This window comes from Rhinoderma darwinii, chromosome 12, assembly GCF_050947455.1.
Source record: "Rhinoderma darwinii isolate aRhiDar2 chromosome 12, aRhiDar2.hap1, whole genome shotgun sequence".
Taxonomy (NCBI): Eukaryota; Metazoa; Chordata; class Amphibia; order Anura; family Rhinodermatidae; genus Rhinoderma; species Rhinoderma darwinii.
In genome coordinates, this window is record NC_134698.1 from 46,328,457 (window position 1) to 46,347,328 (window position 18,872).

At 44.5% G+C, this 18,872-nt stretch overlaps 1 long non-coding RNA gene across 1 annotated transcript in view; it reads right to left on the reverse strand.

Moving 5' to 3' along the window:
- LOC142664481 (uncharacterized) overlaps window positions 1-18,192 on the reverse strand; it is a 40,420-nt gene extending 22,228 nt beyond the window's left edge. The window contains exon 1 of the long non-coding RNA XR_012851288.1: window positions 17,831-18,192. This is a non-coding gene — a long non-coding RNA (uncharacterized LOC142664481). The remainder of the gene's footprint in view (window positions 1-17,830) is intronic.
- Window positions 18,193-18,872: the final 680 nt, after the last annotated feature.

Below are 18,872 nucleotides of genomic sequence, written 5' to 3' on the forward strand. Positions count from 1 at the left end.
TTCAGATGAAGAGTCTACTGCAGTGTTGTCTTTTGTACCCTTAAAGGGGTTTTCCCATGAGAGACATTTATGACACATCCACAGGATGTCATAAATGTCAGATAGATGCGGGTCCCACCTCTGGGACCCGCACCTATCTCCAGAACGGGGCCCCATAAACCCTGTTCTGCCGCTCTGTGTTGCGGCTGAACCAGGTGAATTCCGACCATGAAGAAGGTTATATAGTCGTGAGTTACGAAAACAGCATAGCTCACTGAACTACGCTGTTTCCATAAGTCCCATAGAATTGAATGGTAGTTACGGATACAGCGTAGCTCGCATGCTACGCTGCTTCCATAGCTGCCATTCACTAATATGGGAGTTACAGAAACAGCGTAGCTCAGCGAGCTACGCGGCTTTCGCAACCCCTGACCGGCCGGGAGGCAGTGAGAGCAGACAAAGGTAGAACAGGGTTTAGGGGGCCCCGTTCTAGAGATAGGTGCGCGTCCCAGCGGTGGGACCTACATCTATCTGACATTTATGACACATCCTGTTGATCATTGGATATTTATTGGAGGTTATGGAACTGTGATCGGGTTCCCAAGGCGTGCACCCACTCATACTTCTAGGCTGGTGCTGCTGGACGGTGGACTTCTGACACATCCTGTGGATATGTCATAAATGTCTCTCAAGGGAAAACCCCTATAACATATAGTTAGTTTAAATGTATTTTTCAGCGGTCTAATATAAATTCAGTTTCTGGTTAGTGATGTTTAGCTTAGCGTCCACTTATTAGCATTCATTCATTGGTGGTCAGTGATATAAAAAGCTTTCAGTCACTGGTGGTTAGCAGTGCATTCAAAGTGTGGTCACAGTTCTGGATTTTTGTTCGGTGGTATTATAGGTCTCGTTTATTCATATGTAGTTGTCAGTCTCAAAGCCTAGTGATCAGTGATAGTAAAGTGGCAGGATAGGTTACGTTTGTAGCTTTAGGCCTTTAAGGTTTTTGTGACCTTGGGGAGCAAACGCATGATAAGGTTACCAGGGAACAGGGAAGGAAGTTCAATGCAGGTTGAAAAAAAAAAAGGACTTCTTCAATGACATAACAAAAATTTGCTTCTTTGTAAAATACAACACTTAAAAGTCCAGATGCACTCTCTACAAAACACACACACGTGTGTGTGTGTGTGTGTGTGTGTGTGTGTGTGTGTGTGTGTGTGTGTGTGTGTGTGGGGCCAATATCATAGATGTCAGTTAATATGTTTATGTAGTGTGGAAGGAAACCACAGTAACTACAGCAAACTCTCACCAGCAAGGAGAGAACATACTGTACCTAATCCATGCAGATAATTTCTCTATATTTGTTTTGATCAGGACAGTTATTTTGAACATAGTTTTGTTGTTTTTTGATGATTTTATTATTAAGACCAACAAGATCTACAGCTGGGAGTTTGAAAATAATCTAAGCCCGGCCCCATTCCCCTGGGGGCTTGGCAAGGCGTTTATGTGGACACAAGTTTGCAGGGGTTCTGTGAAAGGGGTTTGGACTCAATGTAGCATGCCTTTGTGTGGGGTAGGAAGAAAATAGTCGCAGGGTCTCTGTGAGAGGGCAGAGAGAGGATATACAGAACTAGATAGGAGCCCTGTTTGAGAAAGGGGGGTCAAAAGCAGACAGCAGAGGCTCTGTGGAGGAACAGGGGGTCATCAGAAGGTGCCAGGGGCTCTGTAAAGGGGGTGGGGTAAGGGACATAGAAGACAAAAGGTGTAAAGGGCTCTGTTAGGGGAAGGAGGAACAAAAGGTGGAAGGACTTTTTATTAGACTGGTGACTGGGCCACAAGTGCTAACACAGCAGCAAGAAGCTCCAAAATTATTGCTGGGGGGGCGGGCCTAGAGAGGGAGGATATTGGCCGGCTTGCCGCTACGCCTCTATGTTGTCTCAGCACAATGCATCTGTATTTTAATAAACTGGGTCATTTAATAAACGACCCAGTTTGTTACATGGACGGAAATGCTGGCTAAATTGCGGTGCGCTGCATAGATGTGCACTATATGGACAAAAGTTTTGGGACACACCATTTAATCATTGAATTCAGCTGTTTAATTCAGTCCTATTTCCACAGGTGTATAAAATCAGGCACCTAGCCATGCAGTCTGCCTTTACAAACAGTTGTAAAATAATGTGTCGTAGTACTGTAATAGGATGCCACCATTGCAATAAGTCAGTTTGTGAAATTTCTTCCTCCATAAATATTACACAATCAGCTGTGAGTGATAATATTGCAAAGTGGAAGCGTTTAGGAATCTCAGCAACTCAGCCACTAAGGGACAGACCACGGAAAGTAAGGTCCCATGCACACGAACGTACTTTTGCGGCCGCAATTCCCCAAAAAATCCACGGGAGAATTGTGGCCCCATTCATTCCTATGGGGCCATGCACACGACCGTGGTTTTCACGGTCCGTGCATGGCCCGGACTGCAGAAAGAACGGGCAAGCCTTATTACGGCCGTGTTCTGCAGTCCGGGCTCATTGAAAATAATGGCCGCGGCCATGTGCAAGGCCCACGATTTGCGGGTGGCTCACGGCTGTCACTCCGTGGCCGGCCGACCCGGAAATCACGGCCGTGCACATGGCTACAGTCGTGTGTAGGAGGTCTTAGAGTGGGGTTGCCGAGTGCTGAGGCACGTAGTGCATAAAAGTCACCAACACTCTGCTTGGAATCTGCCTGGATTAGGTACAGTATGTACTCTCCTTGCTGGTGGGAGTTTGCTGTAGGTACTGCGGTTTCCTTCCGCACTACATAAACATACAGATTAACTGCAGAGTTCCAACCCATCACTGGCATTAACGGCCGCATAAAACTGAGCGCCATGGGTTTCCATGGCTGAGCAGCTGCATGCAAGGCTTACATCACCAAGCACAATGCCAAGCGTCACATTGAGTGGTGTTAAGCACGCTGCCACTGGACTGTGGAGTGACGAGACACCCTTCTCTATCTGGCAGTCTGATGGACGAGTCTAGGTTTGGCGTATGCTTGACTGAGTTGTGCTAACAGTAAAGTTTGGTGGAGGAGGGATAATGATATGGGGTTGTTTTTCATGGGTTGGTCTATGTCCCTTAGTTCCAGTGAAAGAAAATATTAATGCTTCTGCATTCCAAGATATTTTGGACTTTGTATGCTTCCAACTCTTTGGGAACAGTTTGAGGAAGACCTTTATCTGTTCTAGCATAACTGTGCAAAAAGCAAGGTCCATAAAGAGCTTCACTGGCCCACACAGAGCGCTGACCTCAACCCCATTGAACACCTTTGGGATGAACTAGAACGGAGATTGTGAGCCAGGCCATCTTGTCCAACAGAAATAGGCAAAAATTCAGACTCACTCCAAAATCTTGTAGAAAGTCTTCGCAGAAGAGTGGAAGCTGTTTTATGAATGGAATGTCAAAAAAGCTCTTGTAAGTATAATGTGTAAGTGTGCCAATATTTTTGTCCATATTGTGTATCTAGTGCAGCGAGTGCACTGTGCCATGCGTCGTTTGTGTGGGACTCCTGGTTCAAGGACCTATCAGGGGAATTCACCAGCTCCCGTGGATCAGTCGGAGCTTGGGTACTACTTACCCCTCTTGTCTTATATTGTCTTACTGTCCCATTTTTCTTGATGCCAATTCTTAGGAGTGGAGACTTAAAATTAGCTATTTGGTGTAAAAGGAAAGAATGTGATGTAATGAGGGCATTGTTCTAACTACAGGGGAAAATGTTCTACAACAGGAGTAGAGGGTAGTAGATTTGCTTGCAGATTTACTGCTGTGGATCAAAAAAAAATAATTATCTATCCATATATGGATAGTGACATCAAGGGCTACCTTCAGGAGCAGAATCCCTGCTCCTAAAGGTGTGGCACTATCTGGAGGGTGTGTGTGTGCCACTATCTAGAGGGGCCACTGTGGAATTATCTACAGAGGGTACTGTGGCATTATCTACAGATGGGGTGTGTGGCACTATTTACAGAGGACACTGTGGTACCATCTACAGAGGGCACTGTGGCACTAACTACAGGGGGGTCGTGTGGCATTAACTACAGGAAGCAGTGTGTGCCACTGTCTAGTGGGGCACCAGGGCACTGAGTGTGGCACTATCTATTCTGGTTTTTACGCTACCAGTAGTGGTCAGCTCATACCGCCTAGTCCTAGTGATAAAGTGAAACATCACCTGCCTGTATACAACCGGATAATGTGCTGGCCACCATAGTAGTTGTCAGCCAAACTAGTACAGAAATTTTTGTTTGTTTATTTGTATGCAGAAATTCTGGGAAGAAAGCCACACACCATTCGCCAAACCCCCCAGATAAGACAAGTCCCATATGACACACCCGCCGAAGAAGCCACACCCTAAGTGTCCCTGGAAAAAAAATGTAAATGTTGGCAACTATGTATACACTGCCTAAAATTCCTACCACATTTTCCGCACAGAAATTCTACAGTGCTTACAGTAGCAGCAAAGTTACATAGTTACATAGTTAGTACGGCTGAAAAAAGACACATGTCCATCAAGTTCAACCAAGGGACGGGAAAAGGGAAGGTAAAAATTCTCTACACATAGGAGCGAATATTTTTTTGTTCTAGGAAATTATCTAAGCCTTTTTTAAAGCCATCTACTGTCCCTGTTGTTACCAGCTCCTGCGGTAGACTATTCCATAGATTCACAGTTCTCACAGTAAAGCAGGCTTGTCGCCTCTGCAGATTGAACCTTTTTTTTTTCCAGACGGAGGGAGTGCCCCCTTGTTTTTTGAGGGGGTTTTACATGGAACAGGATTTCACCATATTTTTTGTATGTGTATATTTATATAAATTAATCATGTCCCCCCTTAGTCGTCTTTTTTCAAGGCTAAATAGGTTTAATTCTTCTAATCTTTCCTCATAACTTAGATTCTCCATGCCCCTTATTAGCTTCATTGCTCTTCTTTGTATTTTTTCCAACTCCAGGGCATCCTTTCTATGAACTGGAGCCCAGAACTGAACTGCATATTCTAGATGAGGCCTCACTAATGCTTTGTAAAGTGGCAATATTACATCCCTGTCCCGCGAGTCCATGCCTCTTCTAATACATGACAATATCCTGATGGCCTTTGAAGCAGCTGATTGACACTGCATGCTGTTATTTAGTTTATGATTTACAAGTACACCCAGATCCTTCTCAACAAGTGAATCCCCCAGTGTAGCTCCCCAAGGACATATGATGTCAAATCTCATCCAGCCGACACGCCCCCCCATATGCCCGGTGGCGCCGCTAGCAGCCGTTATCGCTGCTACAGCAGTAGCGCCGCTACCATGGGGCCCGCGCCGCCGTGCCTCCAACAAGTATGGGCCGGGTGACACAGGCCCTCCCATGCCTGTAGGCGTCGCTAGCACCGGAGGGGGCCCCGGTGCTAGCGACAGCCAAATACATGCACTAGCGCTGAATGGCCGGGCATGCCCAATCATTCAGCTGCTTACAATGATGCTGATTGGCTAGAGGCGCGATGACGTCATCGCGCCGCTTCCATGCTTGAAAGGCCCTGATTGATGGGGCAAGTCATTCTGCCCCGCCAATCACTGTCATTGGACGACGCTCATTCAGTTCCTGCAGACCTGCTCAGAAGAGAGAAGATCTGCATCGCCAGCGAACAGGAACGGGATCATGTGAGTATGTAAAGTTTTTTTGTTTTTTTCTCTCACAAAACTGTTAATGGCATTATCTATAGTGGGGGCTCTATCTACAGGGGGGGTCGTCTATATGTGGGCCACTATATACAGGGGGGTCTATACATGGGGATGTGGGGCACTAGCTACAGGGGTGGTCTGTATGTGGGGATTTGGGCCACTATATACAGGGGGGGTCTATATGTGGGCCACTATCTACAGGGGGGGGTCTATATGTGAGGCACTATCTACAAGGTGGTCTATATGTGGGGCACTATATACAGGGGGAGCTATATGTGAGACACTATACAGGGGTGAGCTATATGTAAAGCACTATCTATAGGGGAGTTATTTTTTAGGGCACTTTCTATAGAGGTAGGCTATATGTGGGACACTATATACAGGGGTGGGTTACCTGTGGGGTACTAGCAACAGGGTGGCTATATGTAGGGCACTGTCTACAGAGGTGGGCTATACATGGAGCACTACTTATAGGGGAAGTTATATGTAGGGCAGCACGGTGGCTATGGGGGCACTATCTACAGGGGGCACGGTGTGTGTGTGTGTATGTGTGTGTGAGTGTGTGACAGTGTATGGTACTATTATAATCAGGGACACAGTGTATGGTGCGATTATAGTTAGAGGTGCAAGAGGTGTTGAGAATTGTAACTTTGTGCAGAAATGTTTTAAAAGTGAGAAGCTGAAGACATCTGAGCAGAAATGGGTCATGGCCGGTAGAAATCCATCATAGATGTTTAGACTGGAGGGAGAGGAAAAGAAATAGAATCGGAGACGTCACCGGTGAGTCACTTAATGTAAATGTTTATTCTGCCTCTAATCAGCACTGTAGTTGCTGTTTGATCTGCAGCGAGATGATTATGATCTGATTTTTTTTTTGTGAAACAGCATCTCTCAGCATATACTCACCATTGTTCGGGCCATGCTGGGAGCTGTAGTTTTACGCCGTACAAACCTATACGGCAGGGGTTGCACTAAATTGAGCTGTATTTGTCCTGGTGGTGTATATATGTACTGATCTTGGTTCTGATGCTGTATGTAAGTACTGAGCTTGGTTCTGGTGCTGTATATACGTATGAGACTGGTTTTGGTTCTGTGTATATATTTACTGAGCTTGGTTCTGGGGATGTATTTATGTACTGAGGTTTGTTCTGGTGCTGTATATATGTACTGAGCTTGGTTCTAGTGCTGTATTTATGTACTGAGGTTGGTTTTGGTGCTGTATTTATGTACGGAGGTTGGTTCTGGTACTGTATTTATGTACTGAGCTTGGTTCTAGTGCTGTGTTTATGTACTGAGCTTGTTCTAGTGCTGTATTTATGTACTGAGCTTTGCTCTGGTGCTGCCTATATGTACTTAGCTTGGTTCTAGTGCTGTATTTAAGTTCTGATCTTGGTTGTGGTACTGTATTTATATACGGAGCTTGGTTGTGGTACTATATATATGTCAGAGCTTGGTTCTGGATCTGTAGTTTATATAGGATATATTTATAATAACAAAATTGCAGGGTAGATGGAATTGTTCTAAATTCATTGAATATTTAATGGGAATCTGTCAGGTAGTTTTAACCCCTTGAACGGCCACCATGCTGTAATACATGACCTGACAATATTTCCAAACATTCCCTTGTATGTTTTTTTCAGATGCAGCTAAATTCTTGAAATCCACTCTTAAAACGACGCACACTATATGCTAATTACTCATTAGAGGGTCATGGGGCGGTGCCGCTATCCTGAAGAGTCACATAGTCCTGCCTCCAAACCCACCTTACCATGTTTGAGTGACATCTCCCTGACTGATGCAACTTTCTCGGATGCGCCATTGCCTTGTGGCACTATACATAAGGGGGGGGCTGTGTGGCACTATACGCAAGGGGGAGCTGTGTGGCACTATACGCAAGGGGGAGCTGTGTGGCACTATACGCAAGGGGGAGCTGTGTGGCACTATGCACAAGCGGGAGCTGTATCACTACACACAAAGGGGAGCTGTGTGGCAATATACACATGGGGGAATTGTATGGCACTATTTACAAGGGGGAGGGCTGTGGCTCTATCTACAGGGGGTGAGTGTGGCGCAATCTATAGGGGTCTGTGTGTGTCACTTTCTACTAAGGGGGTGGCTGTGCTGCACTTTCTACTACTGTGTGGCACTATATACAGTGGGAGCTGTATAGCGCTATATACACTGGGGGCTTTATGGCAATATCTACAGGGGGCTGTATGGCACTATCTACAAATAGGGTGTGACAGTCTATAGGCAGGGCTGTATGGCACATTCTACAGGGGGTATTATTTATAAGGGGGGCTGCTTGTGGCACCCGGGGGGGGGCATGGTCAAGAGTTTGCTATGGGGCCCAGTCTTTCCTAGTTACGCCCCTGTCCCTAACTACCCCTCACCTCCAGGGACTCATGCACATGGCAATAATACGTATCTGTGCATGTATTTAGTGCCAAATATACTGCTAAATATATGGCTCATGCATAGAAATGTATGATTTAACCTTCGGTTACAAGGATGTAAGTCCATCAAGTTCAACCATTTCATTTTAAACCCCAGTTGGGGGGATTAAAAACACCTTTGAATGGCATAAATTATTTTGCCATAGAGCGGAATCATTCATTCTAGACATCTAATTAGATAGAATGTGCACACAGCCTTAGAATACTGTACCAGTGAGAGTGGGACCTTCAGCTGCTGAACGCCAAAACAGGTGCTATGTCTGCTACTCTGGTAGTTAGTCTATTGGTGGTGACTGATGACTGTCTCTTCCTGTCTTCAGCAAAGTAATGACTGGCCTTCTAATGTAGGACAGCAATCAATATTAGGCCGTGTTCACACGGCATATATTCAGGTTTATTTTGAAGCATAAGACGCTTGTATTAGGCTGGGTTCACACGAGCACATTAACGTCCGTAATGGACGGACGTATTTCGGCCGGAAGTCCCGGACCGAACTCAGTGCAGGGAGCCGGGCTCCTAGCATCATAGTTATGTACGATGCTAGGAGTCCCTGCCTCTCCGTGGAACTACTGTCCCGTACTGAAAACATGATTACAGTATGGGACAGTTGTCCTGCAGAGAGGCAGGGACTCCTAGCATCGTACATAACTATGATGCTAGGAGCCCGGCTCCCTGCACTGAGTTCGGTCCGGGACTTCCGGCCAAAATACGTCCGTCCTTTACGGACGTTAATGTGCTCGTGTGAACCCAGCCTTACTCTCCAAAATACACTTGAAATACATCTGCAAACAGCTTCCCATTTATTTCAATGGAAAATACAGTGTGTAGTTCATACGAGGTGTATTTTTAGGCTGCTGAATTAAAAAACACCTTGTAAAAAGGAAGTGACATAACACTTCCTGAAGCGTTTAGCAAGCTGATTTTCCCATTGACAAATCAAAATACACCTGAATCCCTTCTCGCTGCAGGCAATTTTGAGAGAGCCTCATTTTTCAAATCTGACTTGTCTCACTTTATGTGGTAATAACTTTGGAATGCTTTCCAAGCGATTATGATTGTTTTCTAGTGACACATTTTATTTTACGTTAGAGGTAAAATTTGGTCTAAACATTCAGTGTTTATTTGTGAAAAACACCAAAATGTAGAGAAAATGTTAAAAAATTTATATTTGTCTAAATGTTAATATATCTTCTTGTAAGACAGATAGTAATACCAAATGAAATAGTTACTTAAAATACAGTACATGTATCGCCTATCCGCAGGACATGTATAATCACTGGTGGTCTGATCACTGGGGGTCCCAGTGATAAGGAGAACGGGGGACCAAAAGTCACCCAGAGCGCTATATCAGAGGCTAGGACTTCCGAGTTCTGTGTCCAGCTTATGAGTTCAGGAGCTCTATAGAAATTAATGGAGAGCCAGTCACACATGCGCAGAAGAATCCGATTAACTTCTATGAAGCTGCCAAACAGATAAGCCAGACACAGAACTTGGAAGTCCAAGCCTCTCATGTAGCGCTCTGACTGACTTTCGGTCCCCCGTTCTCCTTATCGCTGGGGTCCCAGCGGTCAGACCCCCAGAGATCACACATGTATCCCCTATCCTGTGGATAGGGGATACATGCGTTTTATGGCGCAACCCCATTAACATTTACCGTATGTCTATTTTATGTTTGCATATTTTTTTGAACATCCGTTTATTCTTTTAGGACATTAGAAGTTGAGCAGCAATTTCTCACATTTTCAAGAAAATTTCAGAAGCCTATTTTTTAGGGACCAGTTCAGTTCTGAAGTGGCTCTGAGGGGCCTATATATTAGAAACCCCCATAAATCACACTACCGGCCGCCATACTTCTGCCACCATCCTCCTGCTATACAGCCCCTTCAGTTTCCAAACCCTGCTATGAGTCCCCAGGTGACCCTCCTGCACATTCTAAGAGGCGTATTGACCCGATCTTAGCGATTTGGCATTTGCAGCCTAGTCCGTGTTCCTCAGCCGGTTTTACAGCTGACCGGTGCTGCGAACAGCTGTGGCTCTGTTCCTCAGCTTCTTGCCTCTGATTTGTCTCTACAGGGGCTCCAATACCCACCTGTGGCCCCTTGAACTCACCCTGGGTGTCCTGTCACCAGAGTGGACTCTTGTGTAAGTGAGACCTAGTTCCAGCTGGAGGTCACGGACTGGGGTACTCTCCCTTCCTAGGAAGGTGCTGCAGGCCCTTGGAGACTCATCCTTCTAAACTGCCAGTATATTCCCTGACGTGGGCCTTGCTACTGACCATCAGAGACTCTTCTATTATCCTCAAATTGCTGTGCCTGTCTTTTTGGATTACCTGCTTGGATTATTCTTCATCTTAGGCCTTATTTACACGAGCGTATTTGGCATCCGTGATACACGCGTGAAAATCACGCACGTCGCACGGACCTATGTAAAGTCACTGGGGCCATTCAGACAGTCCGTGTTTTTCACGCAGCGGAAAAACCTCTTTAATGCTATCAGTCTACAGTCCAGGGCAAGGGATTTGTCCTGCTGACAGAGGATTGCATACGCTGATACATTGTAACAGACACTCATCTGTGATTAGTAGTAGTTTTCAACATCTGACTGTAAGGGTCTAATTCACATGAGCGTATTTCATGTCCCTGTTATGCGCGTGAAAATAACGCACGTCACCCGGACCTATGCAAGTCATTGGAGCCATTCAGTGTTTTTCACGCAGCGTGTGTCCGCTGCGTGAAACTCACTGCATATCCTCAAGGTGAGCATTTTTTGCGCATCACGCACCCATTGAAGTCAATGGTTGCGTGAAGATCACGGACAGCACACGGACGCACATCTGTGTGCTGTGCGTGATTCGCGTAACAGTTGCTCAAGAAATGATGAGAAAAAGAAAACCACCTCCTTCATTTCATTTTGCATACGTCAAAACTACATGACATAAGGATGCCATACGCGCAAAAATAACGCAGACACGCAACAAACACTGATGACAAACAGAACTGCAACGCGCGCAAAACGCACACGTTCGTGTTAATAAGGCCTTGTGCAGAGCTGGACTTTTCACCTTGCTACTGTGCCTCTGCATCTGAAGTCTATTTGGATTACTGTCTACAGACTTATACAGGTACCCTCTCTGTTGCTCTGGGGTTATCCATATAAACTGTGGGATATGAAGGGGATGTGTTTGGTGTTTGATATGGTGGAAGGCCCATAATGTAAACTCCTGCTTGAACCCTATTAACTTCTCCATCCTGCATATCACTCAACCATCATCATTCCTTACCGGGTTGTTATAAGGTTTGGGAAAAAGAGGAAGCCCAAAATGAGCCCTAGTAAATCCTCAGCCACGGCAGAGAAGCTGAAAGGCTTTGCTTGCTCTGATCAACAGCAGGGATCTGCCTCTGGAACTACTATGGTGCAAGCTCGAGGCCAGAGCTCAGTGGCCTTCTGTGCAGCGGCCCCGGACACTGATCTCGTGCTGCAACAAGTCTCTCATCAGCTTCTGACATCCATCACGATGAGTACTACCTCTCTGAATGGTAAAATAGATGAGGAAAAGTGGACTTGGGTCTGCTGCGCCAGAATTTACACAATCTAAGGAATCGGGTGCATGAGACGGAAATGCATATCATCATTAGAGGATCTGGTCACTCCTAGTCTAAAATTCATGTCCGCTTTGGAGTGTAAAGTGTATCTCTGGCAGCAAAAGTGTGATGATCTTGAGAACCGGGCCTGTAGAAACAACATGCGCATAATAGGTATGCCAGAGTGCACTGAGGGCTCGAACTCCTGTTGAGTTCCTGGAGAAATGGTTTAGTGACCAATTTCCAGACCTTTCTCCACTGTCTATGCTGTCGAGTGGGCACCTGTTTCGGGGACTTTCCTGAGACCTCTGCTTGCAAGTAAGTTGATTCGGAAGGATGAAGCATCTATGGGATCTCAAAATAGTCTATTCTATGGTATATCCTGCTAGGCTGCGTGTCGTGGACGGGGACAGAGCGAGGTTCTTCACTGGCCCGAGAGAGGCCGACGAGTAGATTTCTAAAAAGTCCCGGTCTCCGAATCGCCCGGTGGGAAAATATCCTTGGTTCGTCTGAAGGAGTGAGGTGATGTAGTGGGAGTTCCTTCTGCTGGATCCTGGACAATTGCGTTATTATGAAGTATACAAGAGAGACTCTGGACATTTCCGCTAAGTATCTTTGTATTATATTGTAGATCTCTTTAATATGGTACTTTATAGTGGTATTTTACCCTGCTAAAACGTACTTAGCACTCAGTGCCTTGCACTCCTTTCTATTCTGTTAACCTTAGTTCTATGGTTACCTCCTTTAGCCCGGTCACACTTTTTATTTGACTAAGCAGTGGGGTCCTTTCATAGATAGTTGTCATATATGTTCACTATGGGGTTGAATTTGTTCCTCCCCTTTTATTATGATACCTGTTCTATCCAATGGTCATCAGCACAGGCACCCCGAGTATTGAGCCATCTAAATTTTTATAACATTCGTAAAACATTTGTTCCTATTGTTGTGTTACATTATTACATACTTAAAATGGCTCTGTCACCACAATATAAGTGCCCTATCTCCTACATAATGAGATTGGCGCTGTAATGTAGGTAACAGCAGTGTTTTTTATTTAGAAAAACAATCTATTTTCACCAAGTTATGAGCGATTTTAGCTTTATGCTAATTACTTTCTTAATGCCCAACTTGGGCGTGTTTTTACTTTTGAGCAAGTGGGCGTTATGGAAAGGAGTGTATGCCGCTGACCAATCAGCGTCATACACTTCTCTCCATTCATGTATTCAGCACATAGTGATCCTGCATTGTTCACTATGTGCGGTCACATACACACACATTAACGTTACTGATGTGTCTTGATAGTGAATAGACATCCCCTCCAGCCAGGACGGAATGTCAATTCACAATCCCGACACTTCGGCAACGTTTGTGTGTGACTTACAGCACAGCAAGCGTAATCCTGCGAGATCACGCTGTAAATGACAGCACAACGTGATCTCGATTTGCTGCAAACGTTACGAAGGGATTGTGAATAGACATCACGTCCTGGTTAGATGTGATGTCTAATTACTGTCAAGACACTTCAGCAACGTTAATGTGTGTGTATTTGACTGCACATAGTGAACAACACAGGATCACTATGTGCAGAGTAAATGAATGGAGAGAAGTGTATGACGCAGATTGGTCAGTGTCATACCCTTCTCTCCACAACGCCCACTTGGTCAAAAGTAAAAACACACCCAGTTGGGCATTAAGAAAGACATTAGCATAAAGCTAAAATCGCTAATAACTTGGTGAAAATAGACAGTTTTTTTAAATAAAAAACACTGCTGTTACCGACATTACAGCGCCAATTACATTATGTAGGAGATAGGGCACTTATAATGTTGGTGACAGAGCCTCTTTAAGTCTTTCTTTCTATACTGAATATTATTTCTTTTGGATCGAGCGTGCACCGTGGTCACAAAATATGTTGCAGTGCCTTGTAGAGCAGTTTAAAGAGGCTCTGTCACCAGATTTTGCAACCCCTATCTGCTATTGCAGCAGATAGGCGCTGCAATGTAGATTACAGTAACGTTTTTATTTTAAAAAAACGAGCATTTTTGGCCAAGTTATGACCATTTTTGTAGTTATGCAAATGAGGTTTGCAAAAGTCCAAGTGGGTGTGTTTAAAAGTAAAAGTCCAAGTGGGTGTGTATTATGTGCGTACATCGGGGCGTTTTTAATACTTTTACTAGCTGGGCGCTCTGATGAGAAGTAACATCCTCTTCTCTTCAGAACGCCCAGCTTGTGACAGTGCAGATCTGTGACGTCACTCACAGGTCCTGCATCGTGACGGCCACATCGGCAGCAGAGGCTACAGTTGATTCTGCAGCAGCATCAGCGTTTGCAGGTAAGATCGACTTACCTGCAAACGCTGATGCTGCTGCAGAATCAACTGTAGCCTCTGGTGCCGATGTGGCCGTCACGATGCAGGACCTGTGAGTGACGTCACAGATCTGCACTGTCACAAGCTGGGCGTTCTGAAGAGAAGAGGATGTTACTTCTCATCAGAGCGCCCAGCTAGTAAAAGTATTAAAAACGCCCCGATGTACGCACATAATACACACCCACTTGGACTTTTACTTTTAAACACACCCACTTGGACTTTTGCAAACCTCATTTGCATAACTACAAAAATGGTCATAACTTGGCCAAAAATGCTTGTTTTTTTAAAATAAAAACGTTACTGTAATCTACATTGCAGCGCCTATCTGCTGCAATAGCAGATAGGGGTTGCAAAATCTGGTGACAGAGCCTCTTTAATATGGAGCCTGGCTCACTGTGGTTGTGTCTAGAGTTGGGTGGGAGTCCCTGTCATCAATTTTATTGGGCTGCCATATTTCCAGTTCGTTGTCTTAATATATACCATGGCTGATTTGCGGATTATGCAGTGGAATGTCCGTGGTCTGGAGGACCCTAGTAAATGCATAGCGATCTTCTCGCATGTTAGGAAATTTAATCCACATATATTAGGTTTACAGGAGACCCATTTAACTCATGATTCTGTCTCTAGACTGACTAAACCCTGGGTCCAGTGATCTTGACACTCGTTTCATACGTACTATTCCTGTGAAGTCTCTATTTTGGTCCACAGAACTGTTAGATGAGAAGCCACCAGGGTGATGTCTAACCCAGTAGGTTGTTATGTTTTTGTCTATACTTATATTAATAATGTTCCCTATGTGTTGCTGGGCATGTACATCCCTTCTCTGGCTAATTCGCAGATCCGGCAACTGGATGCAGAGTTTGCGATTACTTACCCTGAGGCGTGCGTACTCTGTACTTGCGCCGCAAAACACGCTAAAAAACAGCTCGCGGGAACAAGAAGGGACATGCCCTATCTTCGGGCGTTTACGCCTCTGGCCTCCCATTGACATCAATGGCAGACAGAGAAAGCGTATTTCGCTGAGTTTTATGCCCGTGGCGTTCAATGGCCGCATGCAAAAAACGCAGCGAAAATCAGCGGGCAAGCAGAGCAAAATCTGCCTCAAAATTCCAAATGGAATTTTGAGGCAGATTTTCCGCCTGCAAAAAACCTAGTTTGAACCCAGCCTTAAGGGAAAAAGGCCATTTTTTTTATTTTATTACTTGAATTTTTTCTTTTTTTTCTTTTTGTGCAACATTTTTAACTTATTGTTTTAGTCCCACTAGGGGACTTGAAAACCTGATCTTATGATCCCTATGTAGTGCAATGTATTAGTGCGGTCAGCTTTACACTAAGGCTTTATTCAGACGAACAGGAATTACGTCCTGTATTAGTCTATGGGGCCGTGCGGACATGTGCGTGATTTTTACTCAGCGTGAGTCCGCTGAAAAAAAGTCACGACATGTCCGTTCTTTGGCCGTTTTGCGCGAATCACGCACCCATTGAAGTCAATGGGTGCGTGAAAACCACGCATGCCGCACGGAAGCACTTCCGTGCGAACTGCGTGATTCGCGCAACAGCAGTGAAAAGGATGAATGAAAACAGAAAAGCACCACGTGCTTTTCTGTTTACAAACATCCAAATGGAGTGTCATAATGATGGCGGCTGCGCGAAAAGCACGCAGCCGCGCATCATATGCTGCTTCCACATGGAGCTGTTAAGTGGCTTTTGCGCAGGCAAAACGCCGCGTTTTTGCGTGCGCAAAAACGCCACGCTCGTGTGAATCCAGCCTAACAGGAAGCCTATTAGGCCCTGCCTCTGGTGAGGCCTAATAGGCTTCCGTACTTGGCAGACCAGGAGGCAGCCTTCGGCACCCCCACGAGTCGCGGCGGTTACAAACCCCTTAGATGCCGCGGTCGCTGCTGACCACTACATGTAAGTGGTTTATTCCAAGGCTTGGAGCTTGCTCCAGTCCTTGCATTACAGCAGTGTGTCAGCTGTAATATACAGGTGAAACCTGTGGCTGATAGCATGGGCTCAGCTTCTGAGCCCGCGCCACTAACTTGTCATAACTGTACAACATGTTGGGCAACACCTTTCTGGTCATGACATACAGTTACGACAAATGTCGGGAGTGGGTTAAAAATGCTTGCAAAAAATCAAAACTGCTTTGAAAATCAGCTCCAAAAACGCCTCGTTTCAGAGGCTGTTTTCGCTTGAAATCATAGTCTTATTTTTCAGTCTTAACACATACTGTGTGAACATAGCCTTACAAAAAAAAATGGCTTGCATCCTATTTAAGGATGTCTGAATATACAATTATTCACAGTCCTCATAATAATGTGATCATTTCATATAAACCCAGCCTGGCATTCAGACCTTTTGTATTTTATGGCTTTTAAACGTAGTAAGTTGTACTTGTTTTTATTTTTTGTGTGTTTTTTTTTTTATAGATTCACGTTTCCTATCCTATATTGTAACAGTACAATGTAGTATTGTTGGGTTCTGTTGATAATAATAGGCTGCACAGTAGAAATTCCACGATCATCTCTCCACATATGGAGGGGTTAAGAAAGACCGGTTTAACTCTCCTTCACAACTGTTTTATGTTTATGTTGTGAACCAGAGAAAATGTTTAACTTCTATAAACCACACTAAGAGGATCCGTATGTCCGCTGTTTAAATAGTAACGTGGACTGTGGAGTTCTCAGGGTGTGTCAAGCTGTGGAGGAGTCCAGGAATGTGCATGAAAGGACTAAAACAAAGTCATCCGCATCTCTGAGTGTATATATGAGGTGCATGAAGTTACCACAAGAACAACAGATCTATCAGGGTTTGACCCGATCAACCCTGAAATCACAGTCATTAAAGACAGTATTCCAGCACCATTTTCTAATTAATGCAGTTTAGCAACTAACTCCCAAAAGTTTTACATCTTTTATTTTTTTGCTGGATATTATAATAGATGCACAAATTTGGGTTGATTTACATGTCTCAGGGATCCAGTGGTGATTGGGTAACAATGAATGTCAACTTTCCTGTTGTTGAATACAAGAAAACAAACATCAAAAAATGAATACAAGTGGGTAACCACTGGCACACATGTATGGGCGCCTATGAATGGCGTTGATAATTGCTGCAGCTGTTCTTAATCTATAGAACTTTGTGGCAGTTCTAAATGATGTGCATCCGCTCATGTACAGCTGTTGTGAGATGCCATACATGTGTGGTGTTAAAAGTCACTCAGACTCACAAAGTTTGGTGCAGTCGAGCCTCTTTACATGAACTGCTTTGTACATAAAGATGCAAATCGAGGGGAAAAAAATAAATTTATGTAAAAGATGTGCATGCCATAACCGCAGCCTGTAACCCAGCAAAACTAACTGTTTGCACCACAGACGCACTGAACAAACCGTACAGCTTGGAAACAATGGGGCACAGGTTTCAATCAAATGTGCATGTTATTATTAAATAATCTGGAAGCTGTGGGGTGTATCTAATCTAAAAGTTCTCCCCTGCTATGTGGGGTGTATCTAATCTAAAAGTTCTCCCCTGCTATGTGGAGTGTATCTAATCCAGAGCTCCCCCTTGGTATGTGTGGTAGATTTGAGTAGATGAATGGGCGATATCTATTGTTAACGCTTATCATAGGACGTTTCTGAGATGGACAGTAAAGAAATGAAAAGTATTGCACAACAGTAGAAGGAGAGAGCCCCATGAAAGAAGAGAGAAGCCAGATGCCAGAAGATGACTCAATGGAAAATTACTTACTAGTTTATTCTCTCTTTCTCCAAACGACTTATCTCCTCAAAAAGTTAAGTAAAGATAATGGACAAATATAAAGCAGCCCCAGGTTATGAGGAGACTGAGACCAAGTCTTCAAGCTCTAGTCCAGTATACAGTTCTCTCTGCACTTCCGTCCTTGCTGTATATATTCCCTCCCTCAGAACTTGATGCTGCTTTCTTTCTTTCTTTGGCTGAGTTCCAGAGCAGTGTGTGTGACCAGCCCTGGGTGTAACACGTCCCACTGCTGAACCAAAGACTGACAATCAGATACTCTTATCAGATGACTGACTGATTGTTTCCCTAGTGCTTTCTAAGGAGCATATATGTTTGTCAGCAGGAAGGAAAGCTGTTCATGGCCACTAAGCTGTGCACATGTTCTGAGGACACATAGTGTTCGGCATCAATAGAATGTGGTTGGTTTTCCATATTTTCTAGGTGTGTACAATTCTAAGTTGTGCAACAGGACTCTTATTAAAATCCTTTACACTCACACTATTGGTACTTATTTAAAATAAATAAAGGGAATTGCTTTAGAAAGGATATATTTCTGCTGTGCTATCTGTAAGCAGAACGCAACGTCGTTTGCAGCAGCCAGTATTCTGTAGCTCAGCAGAGAAAAAGTTGTAAAACAGCCAATGTTCACTTGTATACTGCTGGGAAGATGGAGAATGAGGGTATGTTCACACGGGCTGTTTTTCGGGCCGTAAACGTCGAAAAATAAGAAGCAAGAAGGCCTCCAAACATCTGCGCATTGATTGCAATGGGAAAAATGGCGTTCTGTTCCGATGAGCCGTTTTTTTATGCGGCCGTTTTGAAAAACGACCGCGTAAAAAAACGTCAGCGAAAAAGAAGTGTAAGACACTTCTTGGGACGTTTTTGGAGCCGTTTTTCATTGACTATTGAAAACAGCTCCAAAAACGGCCACGAAAATCGCAAATGGCTTAAAAAACTTCTGAAAATCAGGAGCTGTTTTCCCTTGAAAACAGTTCCGTATTTTCAGACGTTTTCGGTTAAGCGTGTGAACATA